Source organism: Grammomys surdaster, unplaced genomic scaffold (assembly GCF_004785775.1).
Source record: "Grammomys surdaster isolate TR1022 unplaced genomic scaffold, NIH_TR_1.0 311, whole genome shotgun sequence".
Classification (NCBI taxonomy): domain Eukaryota; kingdom Metazoa; phylum Chordata; class Mammalia; order Rodentia; family Muridae; genus Grammomys; species Grammomys surdaster.
This window is the reverse complement of record NW_021604730.1, coordinates 1,494,399-1,515,283: the sequence shown is the minus strand read 5'-3', so window position 1 is coordinate 1,515,283 and position 20,885 is coordinate 1,494,399. Positions and strand designations below refer to the sequence as shown.

The 20,885-nt window shown below is 37.8% G+C and overlaps 1 protein-coding gene across 6 annotated transcripts in view; it reads right to left on the bottom strand.

Annotated features, from left to right (window-relative positions):
* The window catches only part of Lrrc7 (leucine rich repeat containing 7), a 438,353-nt gene that overhangs the window by 129,277 nt on the left and 288,191 nt on the right, over positions 1–20,885 (bottom strand). The gene's annotated exons all lie outside the window — the stretch shown is intronic.

Genomic DNA, 20,885 nt, shown 5'->3' with positions numbered 1-20,885 from the left:
CAGGATATTCCTTTGCAAGAGATGAACCACAGATGCACAGAGAAACATGTGAATGGCCACCTGAGTACAGTCCTAGCAGACCATGGTCCATAGCACTGGGCCTCCAATGCAGTGTAACGGGGGTCTAGGGCCAGCTATTTCACACATTGGGAATCTCATTAAGTATCTGTACTAGGAAGCTTAGGATGGATCCACTATCATATTTTTAAGAGTCACTGCCTTGATTCATTAATCACAAGTGGATGAAGTCAATCATAGTAATGGGAATCTTTCTTCTACCTATGGCTGTATCGTCAGCTTTGTTAGTTCTTCTCATTACAGGAGCTTCTGTTAGAGATAGAATGTCTTCATTGACCCCGAAATATCCAGAGTTGGGGCTGCAATAGTGCTGAGCTATTGTAAGACTCTGGGCTAAGAATTTGCTTCAAAGACATTTTAGAACACTCCTAGTACAGTAAACATTTCTCAAATCCTTCCTAAGGAAACATACAACATAATAAAATATAGTAATTTTTTTAAAAATATTTTATCCCCAACTTTGGCATGCACAAAAGTTCTTGAAATTTCCGAAACAAAAATCTTAGAAATTTTGGTTTCTTCTTCTTCACAAATTATTAAATTTTTATTACTATTAAGTGAAAATATACTGCAAGTTAGATTCAAACAATGTGTGTTTTCACATGATCACAATTATTGAGAGATTATTATGTACTAATTTATGATACAGTAATACACAAAGCTTATAATTTTTTCATGGAAAGACTTTATATCTAGTTGGAAGAGAATGACAGCAAGCAAAACAATTAAATAAAATACAGTAATATGTTAGGTTAAAAGTGCTACAGTGAAACAGTGTCAGTGGACAAGAAGGAGACTTTTTACAGATATTGTATTTTCAATAAGGTGATCAAGTTAGCCTTTATCAAGATGAGATTCCTCAAGAATGTTAAGTATTCGATTTCCTTTTGTCTTCCAAGTCCATGAACACGAAAGGCATTGTTCACATTACAAGCAGCCCATAATCTTGAGGGAACAGCTCGATACAACTGAATGAATTCTGTAGAAAGAACATTTGTAAGTTGCTTGATACACAGAGTCACACTCTTTTAGCCTTGAGAGCATGTTTAGAAAAACAGCTTAATATAAAAGTAAAGTTAATAAAGGCAACACAAAGCTTTTCTATTTCTGTAGTAAGATGTTAGATTTTTACTTCAGACCATCACTTTGAAATCCTTAGATATTGTAGGAAGCAAGAAAAGGCAGTAGCAACATGAAGCCACAAAAGCAAGTGTCCTGGGATCTATGACTGGAGCGAGAAACAGAACATGGTGATCTGGATACCATAGTGACATAATCAACATGCTCTGGAGAGAAGAATAACTTCATGAATCACTTGCTAGAGTATATAGTAGGAGATACTTAGTGTTTAAGTTAAGTGTGAAAACATTTCAAAGGTAGTAGCTCATGACTAGCGTCAGACAAGGCTAACAACATAGAGGCTCCTATACTCCCCACAAAAGAAGTTGAACTTAATATGAACTAATATGCATTATAAAGTACCAGAATATATGTCTGAGTAAAATTATACAATATAAACAACAGTATAGAACATATGTTATACCTGTAAACAGCTATGCATATGACTGAAAACATTAAAATTTCAATTACGATTCTATGTAGACACTTCAGTCAGGAACAGAAAACACACCATTTTTTTATCTTATTATTTATATAACCATTTGTACTCATTTGCTTTGTTTTGATTTGTATAATTTATATGTCATATATTTACAAATATATATGTATATAAATATACAGTAGAGTTCCTTGTTACAGTGAAATACATTTGGAATTTAAGTAAAAAATGTGGAAATTTATCAAAGATAGTTCAGAATAGTGAAAATGTTTATATTGTTTTCTATTTAAAAGATGATAAAATATTCATGAATTAATGTAGAGGTTTTCACTTAAAGAACTTAGTCAACATCCTTAGTCATTAGGGACATACAAAACAAAACTACTTTGAATTTAATCTTACATAAGTAAGAATGGCCAAGATAAATAAAACAAATGACAGCTCATGCTGGTGAGGATATGGGAAAAGGCAAACATTCATCTATTGCTGTTGAGTGCAAACTTGTATAGCCACTTTGGAAAGGAATGTGGTGGCTTTTCAGGATGCTGGGAATAGATCTACCTCATGATCCAGCTCTACTACCCTTGGGCCCTTCTTGCTCAACCATGTTCATTGCTGCTCTTTTCATAATAGCCAGAAACTGAAAACAGTGTAGACCTTCATCAACGGATAAATGGATAGTAAAAATGTGGTGAGTTCACACAATGGAATATTATTCAGCTGTTAAAAAAGTGAAATCATGAATTTTGCAGGTAAATAGAGTCAGAAAAAAATCCCAAGTAAGGTAACTCAGACCCCCCCCAAATGACAAATATCTGTACATTTTTTTATATGTAGATGTTAGCTTTTAAACATACAATAGGCAGCTACTATCTGAATAACCATAGAGGTTAGATATAGAGTAAGAGACTAGGGGAGGGAAAGCAGCTCCTAGGTAGAGGAAATAGTCATGGAGAGAGGATTTGGGAGCATTGGAATGGGAAGATTAAAAGGGAAAGGGAAAGGGAAAGGGATTGGGGGCAAGAGAGAGAATATGTTGAGGGTTAGCTCACACTACAGAACATCTGAGGATTACACATAAACTCACTACAGGAGAAGACAAATATTGTACATATTCTCTATTGCCCAGATATGTGTATCTGTTATTAATTCTTTGGTAAGTGGGCTATAATCCATATAATCACAGAGGTTAGTTATAGAGTAAGAGAACAGTTGTTGAAGGGGAGGATCTCCCATGGAAGGGAAAATAGAATAGATAGTTATTAAGGGGTCAGGAGACTGGAGTAGGAGAGTTAAATGGAGTGGGAGGAGGGAAGAAGGGGTAAGGGAGAAAATATAAGAAGGACAACTAACACTCAGGACATTTTAGGAGCCATAGAAACCTACTTTGGAGAGAGAGAAGGCATGGAGTTGGAAGTGTGGGGAGGTGGAGAGGATCTTGGAGGAGATGACAGAGAAAACCTGATTAGAAAAAATATATCTTCACTAATAAAACTATAGGTTTTTTATTTCTTATTTAATATTTAACAAAATCCCAAAGTAAATGAGTTAAAAAATTCTTACACTTATCACCCACAAGAACATATAGAAGGTTGCTAGCTATGCACGTGTGTTTGTGTTTTTTATTATATATTGTTAGGTTTCATTGTATATATTGCTGACATCTTTTTCAAGTATGTCATATATTTTTATCTTTCTAGTCTCCCCTCATTCCATTCTTTTACTACCTTCACCTCTTTTACCTTATGTGTGCTAGGTGTTAATCATTCTGTCAAACTGTACCCACATTTCTTATTTAGATGAGCACATGTAGTAAGTAGGACTCCATTACAAGTGTGCCGGACTGGTGGCATTTCTGTGGAAGTAGTCCTCTGTGAGCTTTTATTCAATTGCTTCAATTGCTCCTTTTTGGCAGATGCCATGTTGGGCAGCAGAATTGCCCCAGTTTCTAAGACGCAGGTTTCTCAAACTTGTCATTACTGGTGTTTTGAGATGGCCTCTTTTTTGACATAGGGGCCATCAAGGGTGTAGTGGGAGTTTCAGCACACCCTACACAGTCCCTTCTCCAAAGGGCTCATTTTCTAAATGGGAATGACCTTTAAGTGAGTAACTGCTTCCCAGAGCGATAACTGCAAGGAAAAGAATGTGTATAGATTGCCACAGGAGGTCGGAAGAACTAAAGAATCAGTAATTAGGAATAATGTCAGGAAGCAGAGACATTTCCACTGGGGTTTGAAGAGTTTGTTGCATGAATCATGTATATTTGCACATCTGAAAAGAAACAATGAAAACACCAAATGAGAACATCTAGAGGACAGAAAGAACTCAGTACTTCTGAGTTTGTACCTTGAATAACAGTACGTGTAATATGGACACATCTCTTCAAAAGAGGTGAAAGATTTTGGTCAAAAGTGAGCAAATTCTTGTGGGAGCTGGTGCTAAGAGTTCAGTATCTTGTTGCTGTAGACAGAAAAGGAGAGGTGTCTGTGGGTAGTTATCAGTTCCTGACAGCTTGTATGGGAAGCCCTTCCCAACCAGGCATCAGTAGTACCGAACAGCTATCTACGGACATGGCCAGATGGCCACCTGCTTTCCCTGGTATGAGGAAAGAGCAGCTGATCTCCACTATCTGTTTTGTACTTTAGTCTTCTCTGTTGCACTGTAAGGAGGAGGCAGACAAGCACCTCTATGCCACTGGCTCTTCACAGTGATGAGAACAGTTGCACACACAGGCAAACACTCCCTGAGAATTAGCTTATTTTAAGGAATTATAAGTCATCATTTTCTAAAAATTTCTTAAGATCTGATGGACATTGTAGGAGTTTTAAAAGGTTTTAGATGGCCAGTATGTTTTTGAGACATTGTTTTGGCTCTCCTGGAACTCACCATGTAGACAGGCTGGCCTTGAACTCCCAGAGAGATCTCTGCCTCCGTCTCCCAAGTGTTAGTATAAAAAGCATTAGCCACCATACCTGGCTAGAGATAGATTTTGTATTGGTGGGAATTCTCAGATAAAATACACAAATGCTCACAGTGGCTCTCTACTAGATGGGAACAGGTTGTTTCCTGTCTACTTGGTATGAAACACTTTTCTCTGCTTGACATTTGTTAGAGATTAGGAACACATTTTGCTAGAGGTTCTGGTCATTCATAGTTTATCTCAGACTTAATTCTACCCCAGTCTACAGACTCAAAGGCACATACACTTCATGAAAGCATGAGCTCACTGTGGAAACTGAAGCTATTAATGCTCTCACACTTGTCATGTCTCACTAGTCATGTCTGACTCTACCTCAGGGCCCAGTGTTCACTTCAGATTCTTGCCAATGTGATCGTGTTGAATCATCATTCACTAGCCTGGCTCTCATGATGTCCCCCAAGAGATGAACTTGTTTTACCCTCTGGAACTGTGCAAAGAAACCTCATTGCAGAGAAATACACTGCCTTAGGAGAGAAGAGCAGCTGATGTATCTGTACAGGAGAGGAAATGCAGGATAGAGCTGGCTTCAATTGCAGCCTTTGTTCCCAGCCCAAGCAAGAATCTGAATCTGACTTGTTTTGTTTACCCTAGCCATTATTTAAATGACTAATTTTTAATTTTAATAAAAAATGTACTCTGTAGGTTCATTATAGTCTATACCATTGGTCAGCAAACATGTTCTATAAAGGCCTAGATAGGCAAATGTTGCAGGCTCTGAGACTCATGTGGTCGCTGTCTCAATCTCTCTAATCCACTATTGTAGAGAATGCTGCCATAGTTGTATATTCTAATAAAGCTTACTATGTCTGTCTGCCTGTCTAACATCTATCTATCTCTATCTATCTATCTATCTATCTATCTATCTATCTATCTATCTATCTACCATCTATCATGTATCCTCTGTCTGTCTGCATACCTGTTTATTGTCTATCTATTCTTGTTTTAGATATATGCGTGTTTGGCCTGCATGTATGTCTGTATATTACACACATGCCTGGCGTCTATGGAGGACAGGAGCGGACCTAGGATGATTCCCTGGGACTCAGTTTACAGATTATCATGACCTTCCACATCAGTGTTGGGAACTGAACCTGAAAGAGCAGGTCTTGTCTACAAGAACAACAAATGTTTTTCACCTTTGAGTAATCTCTCCAGCCCTACAATAAAGTTTTATTTATAAAAACAGGATTGCCAAAGTTTCCATCACTTGGTATACAGTCTTTAACAGCTGACATCTAGATAACATTATAGGTTTTGACCACCAGCCCAGCCCAGCCCAGCCCAGCCCAGCCCAGCCCAGCCCAGCCCAGCCCCTAAGAAGAGTGACGATTTCAGATGCTTCAGAAAGGGCAGATGAATGAAGAACTAAGAATACAGATTGTTAAGAAGTTTCCAGTAGACAATTATAGTAAGTACTTTTGAAATAGTCATTTCTTGTTGTACACATTGCTGGCATCTGTGACACTGGCTCTCAATGAGCACTGTCCTTTGGCTGTGCTTATTAAAGTCAAGTGCGTCCTGCAATGCTATCACTTTGCAGCACTTATCCACTTCAAACATTCCAGCTGGTGCAGGATGGAAGACAATGCAATATTTCCACGGTCTGTGGCACTGATAGAATAGTGCAATCTATGATTTTCTTTTCATCTCTTTCAGAGGTTTTCTCTGTTCAGACATACAATTACCTCTGAGCCATATAAAGTTGGCAGGACCGCAACATCCTCTGGATCCCCAGTGAGTCACTTGGTTACCGACTTTCAGAATTTCGTGAGATTTTGGCATTGGGTGTTTCATTCCAGCTTTAACTTGTCCTTGAAGTGTGCACATTCTCTAGTTACTGGCTATTTGTGGCACGAAGGCAGGGAAACTCAATGTAGATCTTGAATACTTCTCTATGAGAATTTTTAGAGATGAACATTTGCAATTCACCTGGACTTTACATCAAGTGGGTAGAGACACATTTTATATTTTTTTTAGCTGCCAGTTTTACCTGATCATGCTTTGCTCTTGATAATAACTTTAGGAACCCATACACATAGGATTTTGGTGTTACTATAGCACACACATCGAAGTCTAGAAAGTCCAGGAATTAACGTTCTTTGAAAATAGCTACTGGGCCAGTGAGATAGCTTAGTGGAAAGGATGCCTGTATGCAGGCTTTGCCACCTAAATTCAATCCCTGCATACAAGGTGCCAGGAGAGAACCAACTTCTATGAGTTGTCTTCTGATCCTCACATGTGTGTACACATACACACACACACAAAAAAATTGGTAATTACTAGTATACCTTATTATGGTGAAATAAAGCACAATTCCACAAACCTGAAAACAATATAAATTTAGTTTCTGATGGCAAAATAAAATATAATTTCCACACTCAATGTTTTAAAAAAATCATTGTATGTGTGTGTGTTTATGTACATGCACTCATATGCATTAGTATGATGGGCAAAGGTCAAAGCCAGATATTCTTTGATAATTTTCTCCATCTTATCTTTTGAGACAAGATCTCTCACTGGACCTGGCACCAACTGATTTGCAGGACTGCCTGGCCAGATAGCTTCAGGGTCCTGCTGTCTCTGGACCCTCCGAAGTGCTACAGTTATAGGTGCACATGGACAGACCGTGATTCACTTCTTAGTGTAGGTACTAAAGGTCTGAACTTATGTCCTTATGCTTGTGTGGCATGCACTTCACCACTGAGCCATCTTCACAACCCCCAAATTATCTTTCACTATAGATCTTGAACCAGTGACAGTTATGATTTTCATGTACTTTGAATCATTCCAGGTTTCCTTAACATCCCAAATAGTCAAACTGTGTCTTCTGGTATCTTCCAGAAAGAGGATTTGTGGAAAATTGAACAACTGCTTGGTTTTTTCAAAAGAATATTGGAAAGATCTATTTTTTTGACCAGTCTTCTAAATGTTTATTCGTTATGATGTATCTCTTTGTGGACTTTGAAGCATAACAGACATTTAGGCTCTATAATTTCTACCAAGTTGTTTCACATTTTGAGTGTCTTCATATTTTTATTTTAATATTAAAACTTGACATTTAAGAGTTTAGTTGACTTTATTTTTTTATTGGAAACATTTTCTTTCCTGTAATGACTCATCTCAAGTTTAATGAAATATTCTGTAAGAAGTATCAAATCCACAAGTAAGCTGCCAAGGGCCCTTCCACTTGATGTATCAGAGTGTACTTGGCTGAAATAGAAAGATTAGATTATGAAAGTATGCCTTCAGAAGAGCAGCTGTCTACAGGTAAATCCAGGATCACTGGTTTATCTCATTAGGCTGAGGACAATCTTGGATTTTGTTGCTGCTCTTTAGTTTTCTTTGGTTTATAACCTGAACCAATTATTCATTCACACTGCACACAAATATTTCCACTAGCAAATTGTAGCTCTTGATACAGAGAAAGTAATCAAGCAAGCTTGCAAGGCCTGCTGGGCTTCTGGGCTAGGGGTGCCGTGTAATCAAGAACTTTGACAATTATCTCCAGAGCCCAGCTTCAGTAATTACATCTTCTGCAATACACTATAGCGGCATATCAAAAGGTTGCCAGCACTGTAATAAGCTACAAATACATCAGCTTTCACTAGAAGATGCTGTGATTTCCATTATTCTTTCACTAAGAGGTTTGAGTTCTACTGAACAATCTTAAGCCGAATTGCTGTTTAGAATGCCTACAGAAAGCTGTGTAGGAAACAACATCAAATTTCTGCTCTTATGGACTTCCGCCACACACACCCTGTGTGTGTATAGCTTTTGTGTATGTGTGTGCATACCCAGCCATCCTGAGAAAGGCCAGGATCAATGTTTCTGGGCTAAACTTCAAACAATTTCACTTTTATTTGTGTTTTCTTATATTACTCTTCTTATACTTCATATATATTAGTTATTGATGTCCTGTCCTACAAATAAACAAGGTTCAATCCAGCAACTAAGATAAGGAAGAATTATCAGTTGAGACACTAAGTGAAGGTTTTGAAAATCCCACTGAGGCAGCCATAGTGGTTCCCTCTTCCATTCTTGCCAGCAAATATGTCCAGCATCACAGACAGAAAGTGAACACTCTATACACACAGGCTTTCCAGGTGTAGTAACCCCAAAGGAAAAAAGCCAGCCAGCCAGAGATGGAATAGGGAGAAAACAACCATATAGCTGACCCAATTCAGGGATGCATTTTTGAAAGTTCACTTTGAGAAACAATCAACTCACTATTTCGAAGTCTGCTTTTATTCAGAATTAGGTTATTTTAGCTGAAAGCTTGTTTCCTAACATATATATCTAGAAAATATGTTGGAAACTCATTAAGTATGCCTGGTGTTGGAGATAGGATGACAACCAAAACCATGCCACAGGGTCAGATGTACCACATATTAAAAAGAAGATCCTGCTTTCAATGACAAATTTTAATTAATTTTAATCAAAATAATTCAATAAAAAGGAAAATAATTTTCAATTTTATCATTTAGAATTTTTTGATAATATATACAAATTAAAATACTATAAAGAAAGTTTAACTAAGTTAAAGGCAATGTGGATTACTTACTAATTTGGTATAACATATGTCATTAGGATTATGGGAAATAAAGTTTGCTAAGTAAGAAATTGAAAGAATGCAAAGGGGAGGCTGGAAGGATGGCTCAGTGGTTAAAAGCACTGACTTCTCTTCCAGAGATCCTGAGTTCAATTCCCAGCAACCACATCATGGCTCATAACCATCTGTAATGGGAACAGATACTCTCTTCTGGTGTGACTGAAGACAGCTACAGTGTATGTATATACAAATAAATAAATAAATAAATAAATAAATAAATAAATAAATAAATAAATATTTTTAAAAAGAAACAATACTAGAGTTACCCCAAGATATTTTATATTGTTTGTGGCTATTGTGAAGAAATTGTTTCCCTAATTTCTTTCTCAATCTGTCTATCATTTGTATAAAGGAAGGCTACTGATTTATTAGGGTTAATTGTATATTTGCCCACTTTGCTGAAGTTGTTTATCAGCTGGAGAAGTTCTCTGGTAGAGTTTTTGGGGTTGCTTATATATCCTGTAATATCATCTGCATATAGTGATGCCTTAATTCTTCTTTGCCAATTTGTATACCCTTGATCTCTTTTTGTTGTCTTATTGTTCTAGCTAGCACTTTGAGTACTATATTGAATAGATATGGGGAGAATGGGCATCCTTGTCTTGTTCCCAATTTTAGTAGAATTGCTTCAAGTATCTCTTCATTTAATTTGATATTGGTTGTTGATTTGCTGTATATTGCTTTTACTGTGTTTAGGTATGGGCCTTGAATTCCTGATCTGCCTAATACTTTTAACATGAAAGGGTATTGTATTTTGTCAAATGCTTTTTCTGCATCTAAGGAGATGATCACATGATTTTTTCTTTGAGCTTGTTATACAGTGGATTTCCTTAATGGATTTTCATATATTGAATCAACCTTGCATTCCTGGGATGAAGCCTACTTGATCGCGGTGAATGATGGTTTTGATGTGTTCTTGGAGTTGGTTTGCAGGAATTTTATTGAGTATTTTTGCATTGATATTCATAAATGAGATTGGGCTAAAGTTCTCTTTTTTGGTTGGGTCCTTGTGTGGTTTTGGTGTCAGTAATTGTGGCTTCATAAAATAAATTAAGTAGTGTATCTTCTGTTTCTGTTTTATGGAATAGTTTGAGGAATATTGGTATCAGGTCTTCTTTTAAGGTCTGGTAGAATTCTGCACTAAATCCATCTGTCCCTGGAGATTTTTTGGTTGGGAGGTTTTTAAATGACTTCTTCTATTTCCTTATGGAATATGGGACTGTTTAGATAGTTTACTTGATCTTGATTTAACTTTGGTATGTGATATCTGTCTAGAAAACCATCCATTTTATCTAGATTTTCCAGTTTTGTTGACTATAGGTTTTTATAGTAGGATCTGATAATTTTTTGAATTTCCTCCATTTCTGTTGTTATATCTCCGTTTTCATTTATGATTTTGTTAATTTGGATACTGCCTCTGGGCCCTTTAGTTAATTTGGCTAGTGGTTTATCTATCTTGTTGATTCTCTCAAAGATCTAGCTTTTGGTTTTGTTGATTCTTTGTATTGTTCTCTGTTTCTATTTGGTTGATTTCAACCCTGAGTTTGAGTATTTCCTGCCATCTACTCCTCTTGGGTGTGTTTGCTTCTTTTTGTTCTAGAGCTCTCGGATGTGCTGAAAAGTTGCTAGTGTAAGATATCTCCAGTTTCTTTACCAGGGCACTTAGAGCTGTAAATTTTCCTCTTAGCATCACTTTCATTGTGTCCCATAAGTTTGGGTATGATGTGTCAACATTTTCATTAAATTACAGGAAGTCTTTAATTTCTTTCTTTATTCCCTGACCAAGTTATCGTTGAGTAGAGAGCTGTTCAGTTTCCACGTGTATTTGTGTTTTCAGTTGTTTTTGCTATTATTGAAGACCAGCCTTAGGTCATGGTGATCTGACAGGATGCATGGGATTATTTCAATCTTCTTTTATCTGTTGAGGGTTGTTTTGTGATCAATTATATCATCGATTTTGGAGAAGGTACCATGAGGTACTGAGAAGAAGATGTATTCTTTTGTTTTAGGGTGAAAGATCTGTACAACAATAACTTCAAGTTGCTCAAGAAAAAAATTGAAGAAGATCTCAGAAAAGGGAGAGATCTCCCATGCTCATGGATTGACAGAATTAACATAGTAAAAATGGCCAACCTACCAAAGGCAATCAACAGATTCAATGCAATCCCTATCAAAATCCCAAAACAATTCTTCAGTGACATAGAAAGAACAATTCTTAAATACATCTGGAAAGGCAAAAAAACCCAGAATAGTGAAAACAATATTTAACAATAAAAGAATGGCTGGGGGAATCATCAGTGATCCCTGACCTCAAGCTTTACTTTTAACCTGACCTTTACTATAGAGCAATAGTGATAAAAACTGCATGGTATTGGTACAGAGACAGACACATTGATCAATGGAATAGAATTGAAGACTCAGAAATAAAACCGCACACTTATGGGCACTTGATCTTTGACAAAAATGCCAAACATAACCAATGGAAAAAAGAAAGCATCTTCAACAAATGGTGCTGGTCTAACTGGCTGTCGATATGTAGAAAAATGAAAATACACCCATATTTGTCACCTTGCACAAAGCTCAAGTCCAAATGGATCAAGGACCTCAACATAAAACCTGATACACTGAATCTGATAGAAGAGAAAGTGAGAAAGAGCCTTGAACTCATTGCCACGGGGGAAATTTCCTAAACAGAACTCTAGTGACTCATGCTCTAAGATCAAGAATTGACAAATGGGACCTCATGAAACTGGAAAGATTCTATAAGGAAATGACATAGCCTTAAGAGAAATTGGCAAAATACTGATTGGGAAAAAAAATCTTCACTAACCCCACATTTGATAGATGGCTAATATCCAAAATATATAACGGATTTAAGAAGCTAACCACCAAAAAAACAAACAACCCAATCAAAAAATGGGGTACAGAGCTAAACTGAGAATTCACAATAGAGGAATCTCAAATGGCTGAGAAACACTTAAAGAAAAGTCCTTAGTGATCACAGAAATGTAAATCAAAATGACCCTGATATTCCACCTTACACCAATCAGAATGACTAAGATCAAAACCTCAGGCGACAGCATATGTCATTGAGGATGTAGAGAAAGAACACTTCTCCATTGCTGGTGGATTGCAAACTGGTACAACCACTCTGGAAATCAATCTGGAGGTTCTGAAGACGCAGCAATACCACTCTTAAGAATATACCCAAAAGATGCCCACCATGCCACAGGGGCACGTTTTATACTATGTTCATATCGGCCTTGTTTGTGATAGCCAGAAGCTGGAAAAAAACTAGATGTCCCAAGACTAAAGAATGGATACAGAAAATTGATTCATTTACACAATGGAATACAACAGAACTATTAAGCACAAGGACATCCTGAGTTTTGCAGACAAATGAATGGAACTACAAAAGTATCATACTGAGTCAGGTACTCAAACCCAAAATGACGTGAATGATATGCTCTTACTAATAAGTGGATATTAGCAAAAAAAAAAAAAAGGATCAAATACTCAAGATACAGTCTACAGAACTCAAAAAGGTCAATAAGCTGAAGGGCCCAAGTGAGGATGTCTTAGTCCCACTTGGGAGGGAGAAGAAAGTATCCACAAGGGGGAGGGAGGGAGGGAGGGAGGAAGGGAGGGAGGGACCTGAGAGGGAAAGGGGTTGGGGGTGGTGGGGAGGGGAACATGATCTAGTATTGGGTAGGGGAAAAGGACTGAAATCCTTGAGGGCCAGCAGAAAGAATGGAAACATGCAACCTCAGGAAGTAGGAGGTTGGGAGACCCCCCAGAATGTACCAGAGATCTGGGAGGTGAGAGACTCTCAGGACTCAAAGTGAGGGACCTTAGATGAAATGCCCTACATTGGAGAGAGGGAACTTGTAGAGCCCACCTACAGCAAAAGACAGGGCATCAGTTGAGGGATGGGGTTGCCATCCTACAGTCAAAACTCTGACCCATAATTGTTTCTATCTGAAAGAACTGCAGGGATGGAAATGGAAAAGAGCCTGAGGAAAAGAAGGTCCAGTGACAGGCCCAAAGTGGGATCCAGCTCAAGGGGAGGTCCCAAGACCTGACACTATTACTGAGGCTATGGAGAGCTCACAAAAAGGAACCTACCATGACTGCTCTCCGAAAGACCCAAGAAGCAGCTGAAAGATGCAGACACCCAACCAATGGACAGAAGTTGCTGAACCTTGTGGTTGAATTAGAGAAAAGCTAGAAGAAGCTGAGGAGGAGAGTGATCCTGTAGGAGGATCAGCAATCACATTCCCTCAGAACCTGGAACCCCTAGACCTCTCAGACACTGGAACATCAACCAGGCAGCATATGCCAGCTGATATGAGGCCCCCAACACATATACAGCAGAGGACTACCGGGTCTGGGTTTAGTCAGAGAAGATGCACCTAAAAGTCAAGAGACTAGAGGTCCGAGGGAGTTTAGATATCTGGTGGGGCGGGTGGTATGTGTGTGGGGTGGGGACATCCTTGTGGAGACAGGGGAGTGAGGAGGAGGTATAAGATACAGAACAGTCAGAGGGTGGACTGCGAAGGGAATAAAACTTGGAGTTTAAAATAAATAAATAAATAAATAAATAAATAAATAAATAATAAGAAAGAATGCAAAGTATTCACACATCTTTTACATTTAACTATAAGCTTACAAAAATTCATTTTGTTTAATTGCTCACTAATTTTTTCTTCCCAGATTGGAATTGTCAGTATTATAGATTTCCATTTTATAATATACTTTTATCAAGTATTCTTTGTATTTACATATGAATTCTAGTATTTTCTACAATTGCTTTTCAGTAACCATGTCTGTGTTTCTAAATACATAGTTTCTTTACATTATGTGTGGGACTGCGTAAGGGTATCTTGGGTCGTGGTGGAGCAGGTGCCTAAAACCCCGAGACTCTGCAGATTCTAGATGAGATTCTGTATGAAAACCAGCAGGAGTTTTGGCGCCCCCCAGAACCCAGGATCCTGAAAAGCAGTCAGGTCTCCATAGAATTATATAGGCCAGGCTATAGGCCTCAGGCCCTAGGAATTTACATACTAATGAAGGCCAGAGGGCAGAGCAAATTAAACATACCTCCCCAGATCCTCCCCCAATCCTCCCCCTTTTTCCCTCCCTATATAACTCGGGACTGCCCTGAGTTTTGGGGGTATGCCTAGATCCATCTATCATCCGCCATGACAATAAACCTTTTTGGAACCAAGGACTTCCTCGTGTTACTGGGGCCTGTCGCTGCCAAGGCCCCCAGGCTGCTGGAACCATAGAGTTTCCCCGCGGATGTGGGACCCACTTTGGCGGTAGAAGCCCCTCCGGGCCCCCACCGCTGTGGCGGCCTTTTTAAATTTTCCCCACAATTATGTGTCTTTATAGATTTTAAAATTTAGATGTTAGTGTTTTTCAAATATACATTGTTTTCCGTTTACATCTATTATATTGTCAAAGAAAATGAAAAATTTGATCATTTGGTTCTCTTTAAAATGTATCTGATCCAGATTCAGCTTGTTTTGACTTATTCAGTCTTCTCATACAAAGTATTCACTGAGGTTCTTTTCTTACCATCTGGATGCTAAAACTTTTGTTATGGGTACATTTGTCAATAGTATCTACTATGGAGAGAAGTAAAATTAGATTTTATTCCAAAATTGATGTGATACCTGTTTTAGTATTTAATTTTGTTTACAATGGCAACTTAAGAATGAATTTCACATAGGTTAATTTTCAATTGTGGACAAAACAAGTCCATTGTTTAAGCTCTTTGCCTTCATTCCATAATGATGTATCACATCATTTACTAAATCCTCTACAAATTAAGCCTTTATTTTTAACTAAATCATTTTTTCTCTAGTTTAGCTGACTCCTTTGCATACTTAGATGATAGGCACTATAATCTAGCTGCAGTATTCAGGTAACTCTTAGGATCGTAGAATCCTTATTAAACAACAACAACAACAAAAACCCAAACTCCTGTTTAATTATAAGGATGGTGGCTTAAAGCTTTAGCTTGCATGACATAACAATCCTAGCATACCAATTTTGGTACAATCCAAGCTCTGGATCTTATGTAGAAGATCTAGTAAACTCAGAAATAAAGTGAGCATAAAATGTTTTAATTAATTTTACTGGGGTTTATTCAAGCTAGGAGAAGGAAGATTGCTAAGGTAACTGGTACTTCAGGGCTGAACTTCGACAAGCACTATGAGATAGTGCTTGAACTAGAGTTCAACAGATGGCATTAACATCATCATTTTCCTAGCTGCTAAAGTATCTGGTATGTTCTAGAAACAGCAACATATTTTCTCAATAAAATTCTCTGCTACATGGAGATCAAAGGTGTTGTTATTTCTTTTAACATTCTTGCCCAAGAAATAGACATGAGTCATGTTGAGGAAGCCTCTTTTAGTTAATTATTCCTTTGTGAGTCCACAGCTGGACCTGTTATCAGGGCTAAGGTATCAGAGCCTTCACACTGAGAGGGCCACATCTGAGGAATGGAGAATGTCCACCAGACAAACAAAAATATGAAGTTTCAATCTCCACAGGGAAGAACTGCTCATCTCAATGAAGCCACACTAGAAAAAACTATCTCCCTCTCTTCTCTTCCTTTTCTCCATAAACATCACCACTACCTTCCCAATATCTAAAAATAATAGAAGCCTGGAGGCTATTTCTCTGTCATCTTCCAAAATAATATGCCACAGTCCTGGTCGTTCTGCCCTGAAGACATATGGTACAGAATAAGTTTCTTTCATGGTGTGCCATTGTCTTAGTTTACCTTCTTGACTAATATCTGTATCGCATTTGAGATAGTTTCATCACCAGACTCTGCTTTCTGCTCCTTCCAATCTGCATCACCCTCTCTTGAACAATCCCCAAGGTGGCTGGATTCTGTAGTTTTCAGCTTTGGAATTCATAAAACTTCAGTAAAAGTTCAAATTCTTGGACAATGAACTCAAGCTACCTGAAAATTTGACCATAGCTTACTTTCAAGTTTTACTGGCCATAACACTTCTAACATATCATCCACACCCAGAGGAGAGAGCAATAGCATCCAACCTATGTGGCTGGTCCTTATGTAGCCCTGCTTTAACAAACCTAAACCCAAGGTTAAGGTATTAAAGAGTCCTTTACACACACCTGGAAGATGTCTAAAAAGGCAAGAAGTAACTGAATAATCATTGTAAAAAAAATTCTTCTCTCATATATTACATCCTGACTACAGTTTCCTCTCCTACCCCTCACCCCAATCTCTTCCTTCTACCTCCCCTCTCCAACACTCTACCTCACCTCAGAAAAGAGCAGGCTGCCTAGAGACATTAACCAAATGGCATAGCAAGCTACAATAAGATCAGGCACATACCTTCACTAAAGCTGGATGAGGCAAACCCATAGGAGGAAAATGGTTCCACAAGTAGGCAAAAGAATCAGGGACAGCTCCTGATTGTACTGTTAGGATTCTCACAAGAACACTAAGAAACTCAACCATTACATATATACAGAAGACCTAGATCAGATCCCCACAAATCTCTTGATCTCTGTGAGCCCCCACAAGTGCCAGTCAGTTGATTCTGTGGACCATGTTCTTGAGTTCTAGTGGTGTTCCTGACTCCTCTGGTTCCTCCAATACTTCCTCCCCCTCTGACTACTCAAGTTCAGCCTAATATTTGGCTGTAGGATTCTGCATCTGCTTCCATAAAATGCTGGTTGAAGTCTCTTTGTTCTCTTTCTAATGAGGAGTTGCTAGGGGAAATACTACATTTGGTTTCTTAGAAGAAAATTGCATATTACAAAATTTGTTATTTTATCTAGATTAAAATCATAGACAACCCAAGATGAAGTCTCCTGGTGCATGGATATTCAATGTGAAATCTCCTGGTACATGTGCATTCAGTATGAAGTATCTCACACTTAGTGTGAAGGCTGTTATATAAGGCCAAGCAATGAACACTGTCCCTTTAGGAATCTATGTGCTTTAACATCAATGAGAAAAAATGACATGGCGTGGAAATCCATAACTGCTCTCTGCTCTGAAATATATGGCCTAGATTGTCTGAATGCTACTATAAGGGCCCAGTTGAGTAGAGCCTCTGTAATAGTTCTAATTCCACACGATGAGCCAATGAATTCATTGGCTCTTGTTCCACACTATTCATAAAGGCCACAGACTCTTATCCACAATATAGATTATTATTTAGAGGAGGTTGGCCCATGGACCTTTGCAACAACTTACAAATTCGGTTTTTTATTTTCACATTTTCAAACAGTTGGAAAAACCAAGAGAAAACTGCTGTGCCAAGATACATGAAAATGACCTGAAGTTCAACTTCAGGACTAGAGTCTTACCAGAGTACAATTGTTCTAGAACACAGGATGGGGGAATGGTTAATCGATTAAGTACCAGAGGGTAGAAAGTATCAAGGTGTCAGCAACTTGTCAGTACCCTCCTGTTGCATTCTTAAAAGGGGAGATACTCTGAGTTTCCACAGGGCAGGAGACCTAAAAATCCTGGTATGAGATGGTGTCTGAAACCTCTTTAGAATTCTTAATGCTGTCAGGGGAGTGGTAGAGCCTATGGCTCAATTGCTGCTTATGTCTCACCTTTTCCTAACACACCATTAGCATCTGAATCAAGGAGAGGATGCTTTCATACCCCAGTATCACAGACACATATACATTTCCTTACTTCCTGTCAAGACCTGCATTGGCTTTATAGTGGCACCATGAGGGCAGATGCTCCATGACTTTCTATTCCAACAAATACATCATGGGCTTGAAATTTTATAAACTGTGGATTTAGTAGCCCTAACCTTCAGAGTTTTCATGTTTGAAAAATGAAGTATTGTTGAAGAATGCTCCTTACATGAGTTAGTAGTTATAAAATGCTTTCATGGCTCATGGCATATACTAATTAATGTTATGGTTATTTTGAAAAATGGATCCTGGAATCAAGAGCTAGGTCAAGAAAACTTTCTGTATTTTGTGACTCAATCAACAAATTTCAGACAGAGAAGAAGGCAAGCCTGTAGTACAAATCACCTAAAGAAGATTTGGAGGTTGAAATTCAGTTAGATGTATAAGCAATCACTAAGAGAGTTACATGTCACTCCTTCAGTACTCACTGATAGCCACAGCATACCAAACACCAAAAGCAGGCAGGGAAGTGAAAAAGCTCACTACTACTTTGTTTTAGAAGAAAGAAACACATAATACTAGCAATTGAAAAAAATGGGACAGGTAAGCGAAAGCATGGGATTGAAGAGCTGAGTAGTAGAAAAGCATGGACAGATGCTCTAGTCAGACACATGTGAATAAAACTCTAGATAGATTAAAAAACCACTCATTATAAAAGTTTACAGATAAGAAATGCAATGCTCATTGGATTCTCATACATGGACCACACAATATTGCTAGAGTAAAAAGTAACTGCTGGTCCCTGACACTGTCAACCTTCCTAAAGGAAAGTCTATCTTATGGGTTCTGATAGAACACATTAGTTTTGCCTTACATTGTATCATATGTAAATGAAAAACATATATTCATTGTGCCGAGTTTCTTTTGCTCAACCTTCAACAAAGACTTTACATAAATTTTCATAGAAGCCTATTTATGATAATGCAGATCTGGAAGGAAGCAATCAACATATTCACTACCGTATGAAAACATAAATGGCTCTAGTGTATCATCCACATTATGGAATAGTACTCAAGTGATACAAATGACATTATAGCATCAAATGACACTATAGCATTATAGTGAATAAAGCCAGGCATAAAAGTAAATATATCCATAATTATATTCTTAAAAAGTCTAGAGAATTTGGACTAATTTCTGGTGATCCAAAGAGATGTATTTTTGGCCGGGGTGAGCTGGCCAAAAGGATACACTGAGAATGGATTTGTACATTATGTTGACTGGTGTTATGCTTTCACTTTGAGCATGTATTCCAAAACTCACATATTTATACATCCTTTCCCAAGCTTTATATAGGATTAACTAGTGCCTACAAACGGCATGTAACAGTAGCATCTTTGTTCTTCAGTCTGTAATTAAGTATACACTGATGATACCTCTATGATCTAGATAAAAAAATTTATCACCTCTAAGAATTACTTGATTAATTGTTTATGTTTCACTTTTTATTAATTATTTTTGTAAGAATACTCAACAAGACTTTTTTCCTATCAATACTTTTCAAAGTATGATACTTTGGCGATAACTTGGGCTTTGTGCTGTAGGACACATCACTGTAATGTCCTCATCTCCTGGAGCAGGCACTTTGAGCCAAGAATTCCCCTGCCCCAGATAGCTAGAAGTCTAGGTTACTTCAGTGTCTTCCTTTATTTCTATTTACAAAGAGTCACACAGAATTTGTCTTGACTGAGAGTTCAGTAGCACACCTCCTGCATACTTGTAGGTGGCAGACTTTTCCTTTTATAGGCCAAATGATGGAATCACTGGGTGTGTGTTCTCTGCCTTCTTTATCTGTTGTTAGATTTTTACAGTTATTTTGCTATATTGGTTGTTATGAATTTATGCATTTTTAAGTTTGTGCAGTTTATGTCACTTATTCTTCAACAAAACTGTTTTCAATAAAAAGGAGGCCTGCTAATTCCACTGACAAATATTGCTAAAACTTTTCAGAGATAAATACACAGTCAAGATATTCACATCTCTAAAAATACCATAAATCCTTAGAATTTTAATATATTTTTGGTGGGCACCTTGCATAATGGTAGCTAAGAGATAGGCTGTTGGGTTTAGTCCTTTTTTTTTGTTTTTTCACCTTGCTAGTCCTTTGACCTTGGGCAAGAAGGTTTTTTTTTTAATGTATCTCTTCTGTTCCTTCATTTGTTAAATAGGACATGGCAGAGTTTGCTTCAGAGTGACTGTGTTACTGAGAGGACTAGATGAGTTAATCTATGTAAATACTTTCAAATTCAAATATTAGCAATTCTATTAATTACTAAGTCAAAATTCTCCCACCTAAATTAGGTAAAATCAAATGGGCATTATCTCATGTCAATTCACTTTAATGAGACTTTAAAATTTTTCTTTCTGACCTAGTAATTGTACTGCACACAATCTGGAGTGAATTTGTCTTTCATTGGCCAATGAGGCCCCAACAAAATAATTTTCTAGTTTTTTTAAAAAATAACTTACCAGCTTCCTGTTCAGCTCTGGTTTTGTAAAAGATGGTCCCTGGTCTAGAAAACCTCCCCATGAAACCAAGAACATTTGAGAGAACTTCTAAGAATGCTTATATTTCACAATAGATACATTTTGTGATCAAATGCAAATGGAAACATTTCCTCAAGAGACTGGGGAGATAACTCGGTAACACGTCTGATGCAAAAGCTTGATGACATGAGTCCAGATCCCTATGTAAAAAGCGTGGTGCAGCAGTGAGTGCAACCCTAGGGCTGGTGAGGAGGTTGGGAACAGTTGGATTCTGGTTACTTGGCCAGTCAACCTGGTTGAAACCTGAACTCTAGGTATAGTGAGAAAACTTGTCTCAAAATATAAGATGGATGGTGATTGAGAAAGAAGACACTTGACACTGATATCTGGAATTCACATATATCTCATGCTCATGTGCATATGCCACATGAACACACACTACAGTTGCTCACACTCACTCA